Genomic DNA, 23,959 nt, shown 5'->3' on the forward strand with positions numbered 1-23,959 from the left:
TTTCAAGTTCTTTCCTTCTTTATCCTAGTGGCTGCTAAATGGAGTATGATCCTGATTGGCTCCTTGGGAACTTGAATTCTTTCTTTGTGACTACTTGCGATATTTTTTCTTTGATCTGTAGTCTCTGGATTTTGTCTATGATATTCTAAGAGTTTTCATTTTAGCATTTCTTTTAGAAGATGACTAGTAAATTCTGTTTCTACTTTGTCCTCTGCTTCTAAGCTTTGGTCAGTTTTTTAGAAGTCTTCTTGAAACAGAATGTCTAGCCTCTCTTTTGGGTTGGGATTTTCAGCTAGTCTAATGATTTTTTTTTTTTTTTAACTCTTATTTGTGTCCCAGTTGTGCTTGTAGATGTTTTGCCATTGTTTTCTGGGTTTGTGTCTTGACCTCTATCACCATACTAGTTCTTTGTGGTGGGATTTTTGTTTGTTTGTTCTTTCTTCCAGCCTACTTCCTGTCTTTGGGCTTGGTGTTAGAACTGGTCTGCACATTTCGGGAGAGAAGGTCTGGACTGATCCTGTTACTTTCTCGAGCGTTAAATATAATGTTATTTCAGGATCTCAGGGACAGGCTAGGGACCTACCCATGTTGAGTTCTTTGGTTTGATATATTAACCCCTATCAGCCAGCTGAAAAGCTCTGCTGGTTCAGACTGACAAAACTGTAAACTCCCCTTTGGTCTGTGATTTTTGCCTTAGATTCTCTGTAGGCTGGGCTAGGTGCTGGAATGAAGATTCCTGCTGTATCTTTGGTTTCTGAACCCCACCTTTGTTGTTCGTTTTAGAACTTCTTTTTGAGGTTCGTTGTCCAAAACCTCCCTACCAGTGATTGCACCACCCAGGTGCATGTTCTCTTCTCAGTCCACCCTGGATCTGTGATCTACAACTTAGAGTAGGGGGCAACAAAGTTGCCATTTGGCACCTTACTCTTGTGGTGACCTGGTATGATTTTGGGGTACTTCAGTATGAATCTGGGATCTTCTTTTGGTTTGGTGCACAGTTTTTTTCTTGGACATTGGAATGCTCTATTTCCTATGTGCTCCTATGCTTTCTGCCTATCTAAGTGGGTTGGACAAATGACTCAGCGTGACTTTTTCTGGATTTCTTCATCAGAATCATTCTGGTACATTTTCTAAGTCTGTTTAAAAGATTTGTGAAGGGAAGCTCAGTTTCACGCTTCCCACTTCACCATCTTGGCTCTGCTGCTCCCCAATTTCTTTATTTTTATTACACATTTTTCATATTTATAAAAAGAATAAAAAAGGGCAGCCATGTATGAAACTGAATCTTAACTTTGAAACTTAACTTTGATAAGTTCTTTTAAAATTTTCAACAAGGAAGGTAAGCAATTTGTTTCATTTTCATATTTAACATGTCTTATGGTCCCATCTGAAATTCTGGTGTTTTCTCTTTATTTTTAAGTTACTCATTGATGCTTTTTTCCTTTGGACTAGTCCCTTATTTACTGCTTTTTTTAATTTAACATATATCTATATCTTTTTTGTTCATAGTTGTTTGCATGATTCTCACTTATCCCACACCCTCATTAGGTTGCGTATTCTTTCAAGGAAGGGAGTTTTTTTGCCTTTATTTGGTAGTTTTAGTAGTAACAGCTGGCATTTATATATTCCTTTAAAATTTTCAAAGGATTAATTAAATATTATCTAATTTTTATCTCCATAATAAGTCTGGGAGGTAGGTGGTGATTATTATCCCTTTTTTACAGATGAGGAAACTGGGGCAGAGCGAAGTTAAGTAACTTTCCCAGAGCCACACAGCTTGTAAATGTCTGAGACTTGATTTGAACTCAGGTTTTCTCATTGAACAATCATGTAACTTAAATTCCTGATAATAATTAATAAGTAATTGTTGACTTTTTAAATGATCATTGTCATTACCTTCCTGCCTCTCTCCCCCCCCAAAAATCTTCCTTATTAATAGTAGTAATAAATAAGTAAAATATTAATTAAATTGATTTAAGTAAAAATAATAAGTAAATATCTGTATATACATATCAGGGACTACGTTTAAGTTCTCTACAGTTATATCATTGATCCTCAAAGTCACCCTGGGAGGTAGATGCTTTTATTATCCACACTTTATAGATGGGGGGGGGGGAACCTAAAGCAAATAGAAGTTAAATGACCTATGTGGGGAGTCATATAACTAGTAAATATCTGAGGCTAGATTTAAATTCTTGCAATGGCCTTGGCCCAACATTATTCATTGTACCTTAAATAAGTATAGTCACTTAAAAAAATACACATTTTGTCTTAGAAATGGGTTCTCTTCAAATTTAGACCATTACTTCTCCTGGGAGAGAAGTGCACATGGTTATCAGTCTTCTAGAATCATTTCATTTATCATAGTTTTCCTTTAATGTAGTTAATGTATAAATTGTTTTCCTGATTTGTATCAGTTCATACAAGTCCTTTCAGAGCTTTTTGAATGTAATAATGATTCATTATTGTTTGATAATTGATATGCCAAAGTTTTTAAAAATTAAGTTAAAAAAATTAAGAAAATCCACATACTCCTTCCTATCCCTTCTACTAGAAAAGAAAACCTTTGTAACAAAAAGGCATATGCTGCACTATAATTTGTTTAGCCATTCTGCCTCTGATGGGAAGCTTCTTTGATGCCAGATCTTTGTTATAACAAAACATGCTATTGTAAGTATTTTTTTAAATATGTGTATTTTACCTCTGAATTAATCTCTTTCTTTCTTTCTTTCTTTTTTTTTTTTTTTGGAGATTATCAACTAGTATTGATTTCACTGGGTCAAAGACTGTACCCAGTTTAAAGCATAACATTTTAAAATATAATTCCAAATTGCTTTCGAGAGTGGTCTGATCATTACTCAATTCTACCAGTATTACTATACCTATCTTCCTAAATTCTTTCTAACCATTGTCTTTTTTGGGGGGGGGGGGGGGGGGGGGGGAGGAGATCATCCAGATTGGTATGAAATGAAACCTCAATTGTTTTATTTTGTGTTTCTTTTATTTTTAATGATTTGGAACATTTTTAAATATAATTGTTGATACCTTGGCTATTTTCCCCTTGAGAAGTTATCTTATTTGTCACTTTGACCTTTTTTAATCTTTCATAAAAGAGCTCTTCTATATTTGACTCAAATATATTTTCTTATGAATTTGATTGTGTGTGTGTATGTGTATATGCATACATACACACATATTTATACAGTTTTCCAGTATAGAATTCCACCATTAATTTGAATTTATTTACAATTTTTAAGACAATATATAGTTAAAAAGAAAAGGGAAGTTTGACAAGTAAATTCAATTTTTATGAGTTATTGATCAGAATGCCTTTGACTTCCTTGAGATTTCTTTTTAGAACCATAAGCTGAAAAGAATAAGTCGTAAGTTGACTCAAGTCTTTATAATCTTGGAAATATCATATCTCTCTATATCAGAGAAACTTACTGCCAAAAAAAAGTTTTTCACCAGTTTACTATTTCTTTTTTAATTCTAACTACATTGATTTTGTTTTTGCAGAAGCTTTTCAATGTCATATCAAAATTAGACATTTTTTTCTCATTCTCTCACTTGTTTAATAACTCTACCCATCCATAGTTGTGAAAGATATTCTGTACTGTAGTTTAATATTATCCTTTTATATCTAAATCATGTATGCCTTTTTAACTGTGGTATATGATGTGATATTGATCTATACCTTGTTCCTTACCAGTTTTTGTAAAATCTTGAGTCCTTATGCTAGTAGTTGGAGTCCTTAGTCTTATCAAATATTATGCTGTATTGATCAACTTTGCTGTTTTCTAACCAGTATCAAATAGTATTAATGATTAGTTTTCTATCAGGTACAGTTACCATGGCCTTCCTACTTTTTAAATTCTTTGCTTTGAAACTATTCCTTCAGATTGATTTGATTACCTTTTTTCTACTTTACTGTTTTGCTTAGAGTGGCCTTGAAGCTGTAAATTAACTTAAATAATATTGTTTTATTATATTAATATGACTCAGCCATGGATAGTATCTCTTTGGTTATTTAAGTCTCTTCATGAAAAGTGTTTTGGGTTGTGTTCATAAAATTCTTGTTAAGTAAAGTCTCATTTTCATGTTTTATCATGCTTACAGGCTTTAAATATCAAATAATAATAATTTAACCCTTCTGGAGGGTATTTGGCCTAATTTCTCAGTATGATTTTCTTTTATTTCAGTATAATTGCTTCCTGATTTTATAACTGAAGAAATTTAAGACTGTCAGTGCTCTTGTTTGAGAAGGTGAATTTTTGGGAGGGGTGAGAGTTGTCATTATTCAAATACGCTAAATTGATGGGTCATAGGAGTAAGTGACATTCTTATTTGGGAGTAGAAATCTAGTTGTAATAAGATTCGTGACTATTCTTGAAAGTGCTTATATTATCTCCTGTTATTCTTTTTACATCTTTTAAAAATTAAATTTCTTTTCAAACAATGAAAAAATACCTCCTTGCCCCATTGCCTTTACTCCTGATGAAAGAAAGAAAAACTAACCTTTATGGAAAAATAGTCAAGCAAAACATTTTTATGTTGGCTATGTAAAAAATATATATATGTCTCAATCTGCCCTCTGAATTCATCACCTCTCTTTTAAGATATGGATCAGCTGGTTATTTTAAGGAATATTTATTTATCTTAAATATTACCTGCAAAACCAAATCTTAAAGAACTTTGAATCCCACACGTTCTCCCCTAAATATGTTACAAAATGTGAGTTTTCCAAGGCATCTGTTTCTTATATCAGATAATAACTGAAATATTTCCTGCTCTCCCTTTCTAGGGGAGTTTAGGATTTTTTTTTTTCCTTTTTTCTTTTTTTTTTTCAGGATTTTGTTTTTTCCTAAGAAATTGATTTTGCATTATGGACTGAGTATTTTAGACAGACTTAGAAAGAAACAGAAAAATTCCTTTAATTTCTTTCTCTAATGCTTCTTGATGCTTTTTCCTCAAAAAACCTTACAATAATTCCTATGATACTGTTGTCCAGAGAAATTTTTTAGGAATTCTTTTTGAAGAATATCTTGTGGCATCGTTGTTGACAAACCTTTGTAAAGTCTTTTGGCAACAAATGTGATAGGTAAAGTGACCATGAGGTAGTATTTTTGGCTAAAGGCTAGGCTTGGCTAAAAAATGGGAACATGTACAGTTGATAAAATGGGACTAGAATATCGTAGAGATATTAGGGAAGGGGTCGGTAAGGGAAGGAAATGAGCATTTATATAGCTCCTGTTACATTTCACACATTGTGCTATACTAAGCCCTTTACATATATTATTTTATGTTTATCACAGTCCTGTGATGTGGATACCATCATTATTTTCCACTTTATAGTTTAGAAAACTGAGGCAGGCAGAGGTTAAGTAACTTGATCAGGATCTTCTAGCTTGTAATCAAGGCTGAATTTAGTTCTTACTGATTCCAGGCTTAATACTTTACACTGAGAATCTATCTAGCTACCTAGGTATGAGAATAGATCTGAGAGTCATATACTTAGGGATAGGAATTGGACTTGTGATTTTGTTAATAGCAGGCATCCTCTCCTTCCACCTTTCCTTCACCCTCTCTGACCATGAAGCCCAGAGCCTATCTGAGCTGTTTGATCGCTTATATGGGTTAAATGAGACAAGATTTACCAGTGAGATGGAGGATTTCCAGGTCTTAAAATTTGCCCAGCCATTGCATTCTAAATTCCTCTAGACCTTATCATGCACCCTGCTTCCACCCCTTAGAGATGCCCTGACATTGTCATCTGATTTACCAAAGATCCCTGTGCCTTGCCAATTATACTACTTAGGGCTTTCGGAATTTTATATCTTTCTGTTAGCTGAACTTTGCTTGTCTTTCCCAGTTAAGAGTGTGAACTCCTTGAGAACAGAGACTAACTTGATCTCGGCCATTAGCAAATGCTTTCCACATGATTAGCATTTAATACATGGTTCTTCATTTATTAATTCAGTAACTCACTGTTAGCATTTTTGCACAATTTATAATTCTAATTATTATCTAAAGTAGAAGGGTCTAACTCATTGTCCAGGCTTCCTTAATGTATCCACCACATTAAAATGTGATTGGGAAATATTTAACAAAATAAAATAAAAATACAATATAGATAATGTTATTTGCTTTTCCAAGTCAAGATGTGGCCCACAGAGATTCTTTCTATTTGAGTTTAACACCACTGACTTAGAGCACTGAGACCTTTTGCTTCTTACCTAGGGTCATATAGCCAATATATAATTATAAGTGGAACTGGAACCCAGATTTTCTTGGCTTCAGGGCCAGCTCTCTGTCCTATGTCTTTCTGCATAGAGGTGATAATTAAACATTTTGGAATTGAGATAATCTAGCAAGTGAGTAGAGAGAGAAGAAAAGAGGGCCCAGGACAAAAGTACTGGGGAATAGCCACCTTTAGTTGTAACTTAATAATTTAGGAGAGAGCAAAGTCAGTTAAATGAAGAGTCATGGATAACTGGGAGGATGAGGCCTTTAGAGACCAAAACAATGACTGACAAAAATGAAAATAAGGAAATTCAGAAGAGGGATGATTCAGGAGATAAAATGGTAATTGAGACTCATCTGCTCCTGGTCATCCTGTGTGATACACATTTTCTCAAAGGTCCTCCCCTTCCCTGAAATGTTTGTGTTCTGCTTCACATCCCCATGTGGAATGACAGTTCCCTAATTTTTGCACTTGGTATACACATAGCTACAGGAAAGGCCAGCAGTCAGAGGAGGTATGGGGAAACAGTATTGGAAGAGAGTGGGTTCTGTTAGAGAGGAGTTTACCAGTTGATTTGGGGAGTTGGGAATGTACCAACCTTCTTATCCTCTAATTAGGTACTCTTTCTTTGGGCCAATTCCACCTGAGGTCCCACTGCTATAAAACATGAGTAGGAATTCAGGGGGTACAGAAAGGACATGCATTTGAGGCAAAAGGTATTGACTTTGCAAAAGCATGAATTTTAGACTTGGGAGGATATATGAAACTATGGAAGAGTTTGGGGTTTTTTGTTTTTAGTTTACTTTTTTGTTCTGAACTTAATAAACATTACCTATAAATGTTCCACTACAGAATAATAGCCCAAAAAAATTTAATATAAGATGCTGTGAACTTCTATAGGCTTTTTTGAAGTATATATTAAAATGAGCATGGTTAATACCATGAATGAGGGACCTTATAGTAAGTAGATAGAAAACTAATTTCGTTTATTTTACTTTTTTTTTTTTATTATTATATCTTTTTATTTACAAAACACATGCTTGGGTAATTTTTTTTTTTAACATTGACCCTTGCAAAACCTTATGTTCCAAATTTTCCCCTCCTTCCCCCCAATTCCTCCCCTAGATGGCAGGTAGTCCAATACATGTTAAATATGTTAAATTATATATTAAATCCAATATATGTATACATATTTATGCAGTTTTCTTGCTGTACAGGAAAAATCAAATCTAGAAAGAAAAAAAAAAAAAAACCTGAGAAGGAAAACAAAAATGCAAGCAAACAATAAATAGAGTGAAAATGCTATATTATGGTCCACACTTAGTTCCCATAGTTCCCATAGTCTTCTCTCTGTGTGTAGATGGCTCTCTTCATTACTGAACAACTGAAACTGGTTCAAATCAGTTCACTGTTGAAGAGAGCCATGCCCATCAGAATTGATCATTGTATAGTCTTCTTGTTGCCAGGTATAAAATCTGCTCATTTCATTCAGCATCAGTTCATGTAAGTCTCTCCAGGCTCTCTGAAATCATCCTGCTGATCATTTCTTACAGAACAATAATATTACATAACATTGATATACCATAATTTATTCATTCTCCAATTGATGGCTATCCCTCAATTTCCAGTTTCTTGGCACTACAAAAAAGCTGCCACAAACATTTTTGCAAATATGGTCCTTTTCCCTCCTTTAAGATCTCTTTGGGATATAAGCCCAGTAGTAACACTGCAGGATCAAAGGGTATGCACAATTTGGTAACTTTTTGAGCATAGTTCCAAATTGTTTTCCAAATGGTTGGATTCATTCACACTTCCACTAACAATGTATCAGTGTCCCAGTTTTCCCCCATCCCCTCCTACATTTGTCATTTTTTGCTGTTGTCTTAGCCAATCTGAGAGGTATGTAGTGGTATCTCAGAGTTGTCTTAATTTGCATTTCTCTGATCAGTAGTGATTTAGAGCACCTTTTCATATGACTAGAAATAGTTTCAATTTCTTGTCTGAAAATTGTTTATATCCTTTGACAATTTATCAATTGGAGAATGGCTTGATTTCTTATAAATTTGAGTCAATTTTATGTATTTTGGAAATGAGGCCTTTATCAGAACCTTTGAATGTAAAAATGTTTTTCCATTTTATTGCTTCCCTTCTAATCTTGTCTGCATTAGTTTTGTTTGTACAAAAACTTTTTAACTTGATATAATCAAAATTATCTATTTTGTGATCAATATAGGCCTCTAGTTCTTCTTTGGTCACAAATTCCTTGCTCCTCCACAGGTCTGAGAGGTAAATTATGTTCTAATTTATTTATAACCTCATTCCTTATTCCTGGATCATAAACCCATTTTGACCATATCTTGGTTTAAGGTGTTAAGTGTGGGTCAATGCCTAGTTTCTGCCATACTAATTTCCAATTTTCCCAGCAGTTTTTGTCAAATAGTGAATTCTTTTCCCAAAAACTGGGGTCTTTGGGTTTGTCAAACACTAGATTGCTATATTTACTGGTTTATCCTATGAACCTAATCTTTTTTTTTTTTTTCCCTAAACTTTATACCAACATTTATTTATTTATTTATTTATTTTTTAATTTTATTTTTTTTATTTAATAGCCTTTTATTTACAGGATATATACATGGGTAACTTTACAGCATTAACAATTGCCAAACCTCTTGCTATGAACCTAATCTATATCACTGATGAGCTAGTCTGTTTCTTAGCCAGTATAAAAAAAAATTTTTAAATACTTTTTTATTTACAAGTTATATGCATGGGTAATTTTATAGCATTGACAATTGCCAAACCTTTTGTTCCAATTTTTCTCCTCCTTCCCCCCATCCCCATCCTAGATGGCAGGTTGACCAATATATGTTAAAGTATAAATTAAATACAAAATAAGTATACATGTCCAAACAGTTATTTTGCTGTACAAAAAGAATCAGACTTTAAAATAGTGTACTATTAGCCTGTGAAGGAAATCAAAAATGCAGGTGGGCAAAAATAGAGGGATTGGGAATTCTATGTAGTAGTTCATAGTCATCTCCCAGAGTTTTTTCTCTAGGTGTAGCTGGTTCAGTTCATTACTGCTCTATTGAAACTGATTTAGTTCATCTCATTGCTGAAGATAGCCACATCCATCAGAATTGATCATCATAGAGTATTGTTGTTGAAGTATATAATGATCTTCTGGTTCTGCTCATTTCACTCAGCATCAGTTCTTGTAAGTCTCTCCAGGCCTTTCTGAAATCATCCTGCTGGTCGTTTCTTACAGAACAATAATATTCCATAATAATCATATACCACAATTTATTCAACCATTCTCCAATTGATGAGCATCCACTCAGTTTCCAGTTTCTGGCCACTACAAAGAGGGCTGCCACAAACATTCTTGCATATATAGGTCCCTTTCCCTTCTTTAAGATCTCTTTGGGATATGAACCCAGTAGTAACACTGCTGGATCAAAGGGTATGCACAGTTTGATAACTTTTTGAGCATAGTTCCAAATTGCTCTCCAGAATGGCTGGATGTATTCACAATTCCACCAACAACATATTAGTGTCCCTGTTTTCCCACATCCCCTCAAACATTCCGCATTATCTTTCCCTGTCATTCTAGCCAATCTGACAGATGTATAGTGGTATCTCATAGTTGCCTTAATTTGCATTTCTCTGATTAATTACGACTCGGAGCATCTTTTCATATGGCTAGTAATAGTTTCAATTTCTTGTCTGAGAATTGTCTGTTCATATCCTTTGACTATTTATTAATTGGAGAATGGCTTGATTTCTTATAAATTAGAGTCAATTCTCTATATATTTTGGAAATGAAGCTTTTATCAGAACCTTTGACTGTAAAAATGTTTTCCCAGTTTATTGCTTCCCTTCTTGTCTGCATTAGTTTTGTTTGTACAAAAACTTCAATTTGATAAAATCAAAATTTTCTATTTTGTGATCAGTAATGATCTCTAGTTCTTCTTTGGTCATAAATTCCTTCCTCTTCCACAGGTCTCTGAGAGGTAAATTATCCTGTGTTCCTCTAATTTATTTATAATCTCATTTTTTATGCCTAGGTCATGAACTTGGTGTACAGTGTTAAGTGTGGGTCAATGCCTTGTTTTTGCCATCCTAATTTCCAATTTTCTCAGCAGTTTTTGTCAAATAGTGAGTTCTTATCCCAAAAGCTGGGATCTTTCGGTTTGTCAAACACTAAATTGCTATAGTTATTGACTATTTTGATTCCGAGTGTAATATTCTTTTTTCACTGCAGAATACTGTTTATGAGATTGAACCAGAAACTCTGTTCCTATTTTAAAATTCATTGATTTATTTAAAAATCACTTTAAGAAATACTTTTAAAATTTGAAAGTGTCATTGATTCTCTCTTCATATAATCCAAATCTAATTAGTTACTAAGCTCCATTCTTTCTTCTTCAGCTTTCTGATCTTTGATTTTCCTTTAACATCATCATCATCATCATCATCATCATCATCATCATCGTCCAGGTTCCCATTGCCTTAGCCCTGGATTGATTTCTTGACTAGGTTTCTTCTCTTCAGAGATGTGTATGTCTAGTTTATATGACCAAAATAAGATTTAATTTATATATTATTCAGCTAGGATTACAAATTAGATGTTGACAATGCCAAAATTGTAAGTACTGATACTTTCCTAGTATCATTAGTAGTAAAAACACTTTTAGTTAGAAGAAATAAAAGCTCATGTACCACAATAAAATTAGGATTTTTACAATTAGAATTAGAAAATTAGAAGTTTTATAAACCTGCAAATTTCTTTTTATTAATTTTTATTTATTTGTTATTAATTTGTTTTTATTTAAGAGAAGCCATTAGAGGTAACTGTTAACATTAACCTAACTACCTTTGCTTGCATCATTATATCCAAGACTTTTTTTTTTTTTTTGTGGATTTATATATATATATATTCCCCCTAGTCCCCCCCTCCCCCCAATTTATGTTCTCTCATCCCTATGGGGTGAACGAACTATTGGTTATAACAAAGAACAAAACAAAATAGGAAAAAAAAAATGCAGTTTAGCAACATCACCTAGCACATCAGCAGAGTGACAGTATTTGACATTCCAAATCTTCCATCCACCTCTGAGAAGGAAGAAAGGAGGAGGCATTGTTGCTCCATCATTGAGTAAGCCAAACTTATTCATTACACATTCAATTTCTGAGTTTTATTATTCTTTCCAGTTCTAACATTATAGTCATTGTCTGAATATTGTTCTGCTTATTTTGCTTCGATTCATTCAATTTCTCATGCTTTTAAAAAAATTCATATTCATTGTATTTTATGGGTCAATAATATTCTATTCATTTCCTGTACCAAAATATCGGGATCTGTTTATGAATCAGTGAATATATACTTTGTTTCCAGTTTTTTGCTTACCACAAAAAAATGCTGCTATAATTATTTTGGTGTGCATGGGATTTTTAAAACATAATTTCAGATTGCTTTCCCACAAGGGTTGGACCAGTTTATAGCTCTGCCAAGAGTGTGTTAAGTGTACCCATCTTTCCCTCCAAGAACTATTTCCATCTTTTGTCATCTTTGCCAACTTGCTGAGTGTAAAATGAAACCTCAGAATTGTTTTGATTTACATTTTACTTATTGGTGAAAAGGAATAATTTTTCATAAATATGTTAATTATCTGTGATGCTTCTTTTGAGAATTATTCTGTAGAATGTCTCTTTGTTTTAATAGCATTTATGGACCAGTATTGATTCTGATAAGTTTCAGTGAGCATACAGAATTTCATAGCCATCTTTCTTTACATCTGTTTATGCTGTCATATTAGAATTAAGTGCCACTGCAATCTTTTAGCCAGCTTGCTTTCAAGAATGCCATCATCATAATGGGGAATCAGCAAACATATGTCAAATTCCTGCTGTTTACCAGGCACTGTAATTATTTATTTTAAAAGTTCATCATTATGGTATAAGATTATTTATAGAGCTGGAAGATTAGAGATTATCTAGTTCACAAACAACATTTTTAATATGCAGCCCAAAGGAGCTAGGTAATTGATCAACTAAACCTTAAATGGGAAAAACAGTAGGAGTACTGTGCCAATACAAATGTGGTGGTTCTAGCAAATTATCAGTTGCTGATTTGGAAATGGAAATAAGTCTTAAGAAAATATAGGGGACCTTGGAACTGCCACTGCTCCTAATTTTGCTGGTTGATAGGTAACAGAGCTTCACTAAGTTTGTAACATTTTTTTCTAATTTTGAGAGAATTTATTTAGGCCTGCCTCTTTAAAAAGTGGAAACTGGAAGGGGTGGAGTTTGCCCTGTCATCAGATCCAGAAAGCAGTTCACTAGTTGAAAGCAGGAAGGAAATGTGACCTCTTTCAGGCTCTCTGCTGGAGAGAAGCTATCCTTAGTTCTCAGTGCTCTAAGACCTTTTCTGTGGCAACATTGCTGGAGTTTAGCTGAACTCTCTTCTCAAAGCTTTCCTTTCTTAGATGAATGTGGTATTTTGTAGTTTTCCTGTAGGTGAGTTGCCCCAAATTCAAGTGAAAAGTAAAGTTTAAAGGTAAGTAGTTTCTCTGGTCCTACTCAATTAATACTTACATTTTCAGGAGAATTATCATGTCCATAAATGAAGTGGGGTGAAGTATGACATTTCCTTTCCTAAATCTTTCTTCCTTGAGTGATTTTTAGCAACAGAGAACTTCAACGGGAAGGGAACAATTCTTCCAGAAAGTTCCAATCAATCATTAGGCCATTTTTATTGTTTCACTAGCATAGTGATAAAGAATGTCTCTAATTTTGTTTGAATTTATAATTCTTTTGTCAATCACAGAAACTCAAAGCTTGTAGGGGTCCTTACAGGCTATTATTTCAACCCTCTCATTTTACAAATACAGAATATTGAGGCCTTGAGCAAGGAAGAAATGTGTTTACAATGTGAGGTTTATAAGATCATTTTGTTTGGGTAAATTGTTCACAATCAACTAGGTGTGAAAATGACCTCAATACAGAGTTACTTAGTGTCTTATTTTTAAAACCTTGCCTGTAAACTGGGACTCTCTTTAAGGGATGTCAGAGAAGAAAGAAAATTTACCCTAAACCATAGTTAGGCATTGATTTTTGTGGTGAAGGAAGAATAGTGCTGTCAGTGGGTAAGGATGAGAAGAGGATAACATCTGCTGTTTCTTAGTTGTTGGGTGGGGCTGTGAGGGTTACATTAACTAGAATCATGGAGGGGGGGGAGACAGCTCTAGTGTGTCTTTGTAGCATAGCATTTGTTACCTACTAGGTGACCAAGAAATATCTATGGTTTCAGCTTCAGACTAGTTGAAAATGAGATTTTAAAACTTTAAATGACAGGAGATGAATCTAATCAGAAGTAGACTACTTTTCTTTATGATTTTTAAGAATATAATGTCCAAAATGTATGACAATATAATTAATAAAACTGATTTTACTATGTCAGTTGGAGTTTTGAAGAGGAAATCAAGAAAGCTTAGATTTCCCTAAATAGCATTAACCTATATGAACAAAGACAATCCAGAATTGTCTTGTCTATTTACATATCTTCCAGTAAAGTGAAATTAGTGAAAAAAATCTAAAAGGAACACACTGATCCCTGTGTGTTCAACTTGATAGGACATTGAAGTGACTTGGCTTTTCTGGGTAGCATAGGCCACTGTTTTCAATAATATAATAGGTCTAGTTACCTGGGAGAAATCCAATATTGTAAATTATATGTAGGTTAGTACCACATATTGCTACTTCTTCATTAATGTCAGAGCTTTGATTGTGAATTTTTTTTTAATGCTATAATCCCAATGAAGACAATAGATGGGGTTTAGTCTTTTTCCAAGTTATTCTGAAACTAAGCACTCCGACTGGTTATGTTACCCTCTGGATATTGATTTTAATCAGCATTCTGTACTCCCCTCCCCCCTAATCAAACCCCTACCCCCAATGAATCTTAACCTGAAGAACCACTTTAAAGGCAGTCATTTCATCAAGTATTTATTCCTTCACTCACCAACTATAAGAACGGCAAATGACAGCTAATTATCTATACATGTATCTATTTGGAAAAAATGGTCAGGATTTTTTTTTTCCTTAAACTTCAGGAAAGGTAAGAAATAAAGAATATTAAGTTATTTCTATTTTTCAGATATAAGATTTGTTTTTAACAATTGAGATGTTAAATTATTTGCCAGCTTCCATGAATTAAAAGTATATCAAATTTAACAAAAACAGACTCCACGGAGCTAATGGAATTGAGAAGATATATTGTTAATCAGATGCTGTTGTAACTTAAGTTTTATTTCTTCTAATAACTTCTTATTTCACATGAAGCAGTGAGAAAACGTTTCCAAAAGCTGTTGATGAAATAGCCCAAATTGAAAATGGTATTTTGGGCTGCTCAGTCCTAGAATTGGCAGATAATTTAAGATTGTGCTTTTGGAATTGGCTTGAAATGCCTTTCAGCACAGTGTAGAGTGATTTTATTGGGGTGAGAGGGGTCTTATTCTCTTTGTGGACTTTTTCTGAAGGATGAAAGAAATAAAGAAGTTTAGCAGGAGATAGATAATAGTGGTTTGCTTAGTCTCTTTATGACTCTTCTTTTGAAAAAACAAACTTTTTTTTTCGGAGCTAGCTATGAAAGTGGATAACTTTTATTTCTCTTACCATAACTTTGCTTGGTTTCTTTTTTCTTTTTTTTTTTTTTAAATAGTGAAAAAATAAGCAATAAAGTTGGATCTTTTTAAAGTTTTTTCCAAAGAAGCTTACATTTTATGCTAAATCAGGCATGAGAGGAATTTAGAATTTGAAAGTTGTAAAAATTTTAGGGAGTTCCTTGGACTTTGGGGATTATAGTTTTGCTTCATTTTTACTCTCTTTAAGTACTCTTTATTGGGGGTGTTCTGAGATAGGTCTGCTGTACTACATATTTTTGCAGATCAGGGGCAGCTATAATTGTTTTACAAATCACAAATCTAGAGGATATTGGTCAGTGTTGAAATGAATTGTAACAGTTTCCAAAGTACTTAATTGGTGTTTATTTGCTTAAAACACATTAAGAAGTTTAGAAAATTTTAAGATAATCTGTAATAATTTTGGCCTTTTAAAAGAGGATATGCTTTAAAAAAAATTTAAGGAGAAAGTCTACCTTACATAATGTGTTTATTCAACAAACATTGAAGTACCTACTAAGTGCTGGCACATTGGAAAGAGCATTGAATTTGGAGTCAAGTGCCAAATTTGAGTTGTGAGTGCAATATTTACTGACTTTTACTTCTTTATAAAGTAGTGGTGTTAATACTTGTACTTTGCACTTTGTAGGTCTTTTGTAAAGAAAATACTTTGCAGGTTGTCAAATTGGAAAAATAAAAAAAAAGAGCAGGTTTTTATTGGGGGTGGGAAAGACGGTAATGGCAAAAAAAATGTTTATGGTAATTGATATGTATATTTCTACTAGTTTTCTTTGTAAATTTTAAGACTTGAATCACAAAAGTTGGACTTGGTAGAAGCCAGTTTTGTTGTTTATATTTGCAGATTAATCTGTTGTGAATTATTGATAAGAACTATTGAGTAGCAGGATTAATGTCAGGACATGTCTCTTCTCTCATTTGGTTCCTTGAGGGATCTGGGAATAGCTTTATTGTTGTAGTCTACTTCCTGAGCAAAAATATCCAAAGTCCAGCAGTATTTCATTGCTTCTCTTAATTCTCTTTCACTCCTGCCCAACCATCCTTAGGAGAAGAAAGTCTCTAGGGTCAGGAAAACATAGTAAACAGGTGTAGTCTTTCACTGGGGATTTACTTTCCTGCTGCTGTCTTTTGAAAGGCTCACAATAGTAAAAATCCAGTCTTGTAGGTTTATATTGAAAGTGCTTTTTAAAGGAACTCCCTAATGGCAAGGAAGGCATGTGAATGACTTAGTAGGGTAGTATCATTCTTCAACATTTGTTTTCCTTTGCTTGTTGAAGATTTTTCTCTTTTTATTATCTTTAGTAATTACTGTCAATTTTATTTCTGCTAAGTATTCGTATTTCATTTGACTATTTGGCATCCTGCCCATGGCATGGGGAGGGATAGAAATGGTGTGGAGTTTTAATTTGTTATGAAGAGGTGTGAGTATGATTGGGCATATTTGTTATTTAGCAACCTAGAAGATCTGGGTTTAAATTCCATCTGACACAAACTGGTAACCTTGAGCAAGTCACTTAATATCTCAGTCCTCTGGGCAGCTCTAAGACTATATAGAGTCTTAGAGAGTACCATCCTGCATTGATAAGGAAGCTTTTTTTTTTTAATCCAAGAGTTTCTTGTATTGATAAAATCACAGGCTCAGTTCACAGCCTTAGTTAGCCTTTAGAAGTCTGGGAATGTTTGTTCATAGAAGGCAGTGTAATAATTCTTATCTTCTTTCAGTCTCTGTCCTCTTTTTCTCTTAGTACTATGGATTAAGGAAATGAGAATGGAAAAAGCCACCAGTGACTACAGACATTTTTAAAATTTGTTATGCTTGTGTTACCAATACTATTGAAATATCATGTGGCAGTAATCTTAAAACAAATTTCTTTTTGACATTTTTAAGTTACCAACAGAGATTCTGAATTGAAGTAAAATCTGGGCAATTATAGAACCATTTATTTATAACCCTCTATTCCAGCAAAGTAGAGGTTCTAGTGATTCATATTTAAATTGTGACCAGAAAATTAGTTTTAAGCAGTTTTTTTTTTTTCTAAACGTTTTCTAAGACTTTAATTTTCAGCACAAATTCATCAGTATAATTATTTTCAGTTATTCAGATTGTTGGGAATTGCTGTTGGGTTTCAGCTTTATTTCTACTCTTGGTGTGCTTTTTCCTTGATGGGATCAGATTACAGGTCTATTGTTTCCAAACATGTTCACAGTAAATGAAACAAGCAGGTGATGCCGGTCTCTCCAAAAATATGGCTGTCATCTTCTGCCAGTATAGATTCTGGAAACTGATCGACACAAAATAGAGCCAGTGACATTTATAGAGAAAGTCTAAGTATTTTTATTCTTTTTATATCTAAGTTACCAAGACAGCTGGTCCTGAAGTGACTTCACACAGGAAATAACTCTGAGACAGCCTTGGTTTTGGATGTCTAGATTATTTCTCACTGCCATATTGTACCTTTTGATCCCCTCTACTACAAGTAGTCTTGATAGCAGTACAATGGTGAAAAGATTGGCATATGTGAATTATTTGGGTCAAGAAAAACAGCATTGTTTAGTAGTCTAAATAGAACTCTATATTTTGAGTTTTAGCTGTTCAAGAAACCCCCTGCTTTATTGTTATATTCATATTACTTTGCTTTGGTTTCTTTAAAAAAATTCCATATTCTTTAGGAATATCTTCTATAGCAAAAGGATATTTTGTTTAGGGTCTTTAAATTCATGTTCAGACTTGTCCAGTAATATTGCCAATTGATTCTGGCAGAATAGAACATTAAATAACAGAACCTTACAGGAGACAATTTCTTTCACAAAACAGTCCTTTGACTAGATAATGTACTCACTAGACCTGACATGGCCAAGTCTCCTCCATCTAAACCCTTGATTCTTTTTGTCTCTTCTGATCTCATTACTTTCCTGAAATTGTTCTTTCAAAGTTTTCTTGTCAGATCGAATAGTCTTTTCTCAGTCTTTGTCCTTCTCAGTGTACTGTTGCATTTGACCCTGTTTGACTATTCTTTCTTCTTGGATATGCTGTTCTTTGGGTTTCATGACACTGGTTCCTCTCTTACATCTTTATTGCCTCACTGTATACATCATACCCACTAATGGTGGGTATTCCCAAAGCTTCTGTCATGAATCCTCCTCAACCTCTTGATGACTTTCTAAGAGTTTAATTATCATCTCTCTGCAAATGACTTCCAGACTTATGTCAAGCCCCAGTCTTTCCTGAGTTTCAGTTCTGAATCCCTTAAATTTGACATGTATAAAACAACTAATGTTATTTCCCTAGAAAGCTATCTCTCTTTCAGTCTTCCCTATTTACTGGTGAAGGTACCATTATACTTTCAGTTTTCCAATTTCATAATCTCAGCATTTTTTTGGACTTCAATCTTATCCTCAGTTGCCAAATCTTGCCATTTCTATCTTCAAAGCATATCTTAGCATCTGACCATTTCAACTCCTCCAGATACTTTGATTTGGGTCCTCATCACTTTTTGCCTTATCCCTTGTTTAGATTATTATAACAACTTTTCATTTGATCTTCCTCAGGTCTATTTCCATTCAGGTCCATTCTACTCATTCTGATCACAATAATTTTTTAACATTGTATTGATTTATTTTATTTTTACATTATTTATGCAACTCTGTCTCACTTAAATACAGTTCATGCACAAGTCAAGATGTCACTCCTTAATGTCGTTGATCCTCTTTGAAAATAAAGTAGGGATACCCTTTGACCCAGCAGTGCTACTACTGGGCTTATACGCCAAGGAGATCTTAAAGAAGAGAAAGGGATCTGTATGTGCCAAAATGTTTGTGGCAGCCCTGTTTGTAGTGGCCAGAAACTGGAAACTGAGTGGATGCCCTTCAATTGGAGAATGGTTGGGTAAATTGTGGTATATGAATGTTAGGGAATATTATTGTTCTGTAAGAAATGACCAGCAGGATGAATACAGAGAGGCTTGGAGAGACTTACATGAACTGATGCTAAGTGAAATGAGCAGAACCAGGAGATCATTATATACTTCAACAACGATACTGTATGAAGATGTATTCTGATGGAAGTGGATTTCTTCGACAGAAATTTAATTCAGTTTCAATTGATCAATGATGGACAGAAACAGCTACACCCAAAGAAAGAACACTGGGAAATGAATGTAAACTGTTTGCATTTTTGTTTTTCTTCCTGGGTTATTTTTACCTTCTGAATCCAATTCTCCCTGTGCAACAAGAGAACTGTTTGGTTCTGCACACATACATTGTATCTAGGATATATTGCGACATATTCAACATATATAGGACTGCTTGCCATCTAGGGGAGGGGGTGGAGGGAGAGAGGGGAAAAATTGGAACAGAAGTGAGTGCAAGGGATGATGTTGTAAAAAATTATCCTGGCATGAGTTCTGTCAATAAAAAGTTATTATAATTAAAATAGGAAAAGCAGCAAAAGTAAGTATTTACTCATTAATCCCAATATAGGGATCTGATTTGAAAATATATGCAGCACTCTGTGTCTGTAGCATCTTCTTTACCTGTCTGTAAAAAAAAATTATTTTAAATGACCAAAGATCTATTTTTCTCCATTTTACCCCATTGTGAAGGGAAAAAAATTATTATATACAAATATGTTTCATTCTGCATTTTATCACCTCTCTGAAAGTAGATGAACAATATGTTTCATTGTCTGTCATTTCAAATCATGGGTGGTCATTGTAATTTTTACAACTTTCAAAGTTTGCCTTTTTTCCATTTTAAAGTTAAATTGTTCTCTTAGTTCTGCTCATTTTATTGTTAGTTTGTAAATCTTAAAATATTGATGTTATAGTATAAAATGTCCTGATTCTGCTTACTGGTTCAGCTCATATAAGTCTTTCCTTTGTCTCTGAAAAATCTGCATTCCCCCCCCCCCCTCATTTTAACAGGATAATAGTATGCCATCACATTCATACCCCATCTATTCCTCAGTTGATAGGCATCCCTTTAATTTCTGTCTTATTTTTGGCCATCACAGAAAGAACTGCTTGTTTTGCGTGTGTGTGTGTGTGTGTGAGAAATCATATTTTCTGTTTCCATGATCTTTTTTGAGTATATTGTTTGCTCCTTATTCACGAAGAAGACTATGATATCAGGGAGGTGATGCCATGACATACAAGTAAATTGGATTTAAGGTAAGAAAGATGACTGTGCAAAGTCACCTGCCTCATTTCTTCCAGTGTGACAAGTTATAAATATAGATTTATATCTGTATATCTACATTAAGACACAGAACAGGACTGAAGAAGATGGCCCTGAATGCAATGAGAAATTTTGGCCTTTTTAAAGCTAAGGTGTTTGACAGATCTCAGTTTGACTGAGGGTAGTACCCATTAGTTAGTATTAAGAGTATCTTTTGAGTAAGTTTTGTAGATAGTGGAATTAAAAAAGTATATGCTGTTTAGTAACTTTTTGTGCATTACTATTGATGGCTTTCCAGGATGATTGTATCTCTTCATAATAATTTACCTAATTATTTTTTTCTGAATTCTAGATTTGTTTTTCATAGATAAAGTAAGAATTTGTTGGGTTGGAGTTAGTATTTTTACCAAGGCTTTGTGCATTGAATCAAGATATTTGCATTAGACAATTCTTGGAAATTGACTTTGAGGATATTTGTTTTTAAAAATTGTATTTACTCAGTTGGCATGTTTGGTTTCCATAAAAATAGGCAATGTTAATTAGACTCTTCTGGGAAGAGTTTTCAGAACACAAAACTTTTTTGTTTAAAAAGTAGGTCAGATTGGAGATAAAGGGAATTGGGAGTAGACCATGGGTAAGAATGAGAAATGTCGGGTAGTAACAAAACCTTCAATAACAGACAGAAGTTTGGATCTTTTGAATAGGATATTGCTTTGTCATTGAGCTGTTGAATACTTGGTCTCTGTTGGAACTTCTGTTGGAAACCTGTTGGTTTCTTCTTGAGGTCATTTGGCTAGAGATGATCAGGGTTTAGAGACTACAGCAGATATAATATTCAGAGAGCCTCAGAATATATACAAAGTAGCAAAAATAAACAAATTCTTATGTACTTGTATAGAATTCTGTTTTATACATGTTGAATTTAAGATTACTGTGGGACAATCAGTTTGAAGTTGACCAGTAAGCAACTGGAGACGTGAGACTTAAAGTCAGCACAGAAGTTAGGGATAAATAGATTTGAGAATTAGTAGCATAGAGACTGAATCCATGGAAGTTTATGAAGTTACAAAATGAAAAACTGTAGAGAAGAGGAAAGGACCCAGGATAGATCCTGTGGGACACCCATGGGTTAGCAGCCATCTAGAACATTATGTACTCTGGACATATAGTCTCTTTTCCCTGTTAGATATCCATTTTGAAATATCTGATAGAGAGCTGTTGATGCACAGGAAAAAGAATAGGGTTGTGAATCATCTAATAGTCATATCTGAAGTGATTATTAAACTCATGGTTACTGATTATGTCACCAAGAGAGTATATATGTATGGTTAAAGAGAAGAGGATTTAGGATAGAGCCCTGGAGAATACCTAGAATTAGGGGGCATGATATATTTGATTATACTGCAAGGAGACTAAAATAGAGTAGTTGGACAGGTAAGAGGCAAACTGAGAGAGAATAGTATCCTTAAAACCCAGAGAGGATATCATATAAAGATGGGGAAGGTACTCAACAAAACCACATAGCGCTGGTCAAGAGCAGATGTTTTTAACTTTCTTTGACATGAACTGATTTGGTAATTTGAATTTTTTTCTCAGAATAAGAATATATAAAAGGCATAAGATTACAAGGAAAAATAATTACTCTGAAATAGCAGTTATGAAAATATTTTCACACATACCGTTTATGAATCCCAAGTTAAGAACTGATCAAGAAGGAAGAGAATTGAAAAAAGCCATTAGATTGGCAGCTAAAAATATTTTATAATTTTGGATAGAGGAGTTTCAATTGAGATAATTGGAAGCTTCATTATAAAAGGTTGAGAGAAGTAGAGACAAAGGAATAGATAGTTTTGTCCTAGGAGTTTGATTGTGAAAGGGAGGAAAGATATAGGAGGAAAATTTGAGACAATGTCGGAAGTCTAGGATTATTTGTTTTAAGTTGCAGGGGAGCCTTTTTGTTAGCAAAAGGGAAGGAACTAGTCTAGTAAATAGGGAGAGATTGAAATCTAAGAAATTGATCTTTATATATAAAGCTATAGTTCTTAACGATGCTAGAACAGTTTTTCAGGTATATTTTGGAAGAATGATATGCATTTTTAAAAGAATGGAATGGCACTAATGATAGATTTATATGTGTATATATACACAAATATGTGTGTGTATTCATATGAATGAAATGTAAAAGGCTCTCCAAGTAGTTGATCAAATGAACTAGGACAAGAAAACAGAATTATTGGTAGGTAACTTTGATTTTTTAAAAATATGGTAGGCCTCCAAGTGAGTCTGACAGTACTGGTTTTGGAATAGTGGAACTGGGTTTGAATCTTTATCCTGTTACTTATCTGTGAAATGAAGGAATTGAATTTTATTTTAATCTTTTTTTTTAGTTCTATAAAGTAATTATTTGGCACAAATTAGTAGGGCACTGAATAAGTTAATTTAGTTGGGTTGCCATTTTTTGTATTGACTTGTCTAAGAGCAATCACTATTTCTCTGCTTATTTAGATTTGTCTTTATTTGTGTGGAGGGTATTTTGTAAACTAACAGTTTCTGAGTATATTTTGGCAGTGAGATTCCCAAGTATTTTATATTTTTCATTCTTTTTCTTCCTGCTTGGTTTACTTGGTAATATATAGAAATGCTGATGAATGATGTGGTTTTTTTTTTTTTTTTTTTTTCCTTTTTTGTTGTTTTTAATGTCCTGAAACTTTGCTGAAGTTGTTCAGTTTTATTAGTTTTTTAGTTGCACCCCTGCAGCTCTCCCAATAGTTATCCCTTCTATAAAGTGGAGGGTTAGGGGTACAACATCCCTGAGATCTGGAAAATCCATGTAAAATTTTTTGATTCTCCCTTCATATCAGTTTGAATTTTTTCTTTTTCTTTTAGAGTACCTTATTATAAAATTTGGCTTAAAAGTATTTGGTCATAGGCTCTGTGTTCTGTTCTCCAAAAATTCCCATTTAATTTCTTGTGCCAGCCTGTGATGTTTTGAAATCATGAGGGCAAAGTCACAATGTAGAAGGAAAAAACTGTAAACCATCAGTTGTTCAATCAGTTCAGTTGTGTCTAGCTCTCTGTCATCCCTTTTGGACTTTTTCTAGTGAACATATTGCAGTGGTTTACCATTTCCTTCTCCACTTCATTTTACAAATGAAATAACTGAGACAAACATGGTGAAGTGTCTTACCCAGCATCACACAGTTGTATCTGAGGTTGTATTTGAATTCAGAAAGATGTCTTCTGGATTTCAAGTCCAATATTTTATTCACTGCACCACCTATGTTAAGTGATCATTATTATTTTTGATATTGATCATTTGGTTTCCTTTTTCTTAATTAAATTAGCTAATGAGTTATCAATTTATTTTTCAAAGAACTATTTCTTGGTATTTATTAGTTCAGTTTTGGTTTAATTTTAAAATTTTGTCAATCTCTTGTTTGACTTTTAGTACTACTATTTTGGTGTCAAAATTGGGATTTAAAATTTGTTCTTTATGTATTTTAGAAATATCTTGGTGATTTTATTTTTAAAATGAGACATTTAAGAAGGTTTCTGATTTTGTAGCCCTGTGTAATAATTTCTCATTCTTTTTTTACCTTCACTATTATGTATTTCTGCCTATTTTCACTGCTTTGATATAGCAACTATGATATTAACCAGCTGAGCCAAAAGGAGAGAGGTATAGAAGATTAAAATCTGAAAGGCCACTTATTTTTAATGTCTTCATTTTATACATGGAAAGACTGAATCCCAGAAAGGTTAATTGCCCAAGTTCACACAGGTGGTCATGGCTAGCACTGAATTTTGAATGTAGATCCTCTACTCCAGATTTTATGCTTTA

The 23,959-nt window shown here is 33.6% G+C and overlaps 1 protein-coding gene across 3 annotated transcripts in view; it reads left to right on the plus strand.

Moving 5' to 3' along the window:
• The window catches only part of THRAP3 (thyroid hormone receptor associated protein 3), an 82,053-nt gene that overhangs the window by 27,202 nt on the left and 30,892 nt on the right, over window positions 1–23,959 (plus strand). The window contains exon 1 of one of the 3 annotated variants that reach the window (XM_031962143.1): window positions 12,417–12,803. The exons of the other annotated variants lie outside the window; for them this stretch is intronic. The gene's annotated coding sequence lies outside the window, so the exon portion shown is untranslated. Of the gene's footprint in view, window positions 1–12,416; window positions 12,804–23,959 lie in introns of those variants that run through there. 3 annotated transcript variants of the gene reach the window in all.

Source organism: Sarcophilus harrisii, chromosome 3 (genome assembly GCF_902635505.1).
Source record: "Sarcophilus harrisii chromosome 3, mSarHar1.11, whole genome shotgun sequence".
Classification (NCBI taxonomy): Eukaryota; Metazoa; Chordata; class Mammalia; order Dasyuromorphia; family Dasyuridae; genus Sarcophilus; species Sarcophilus harrisii.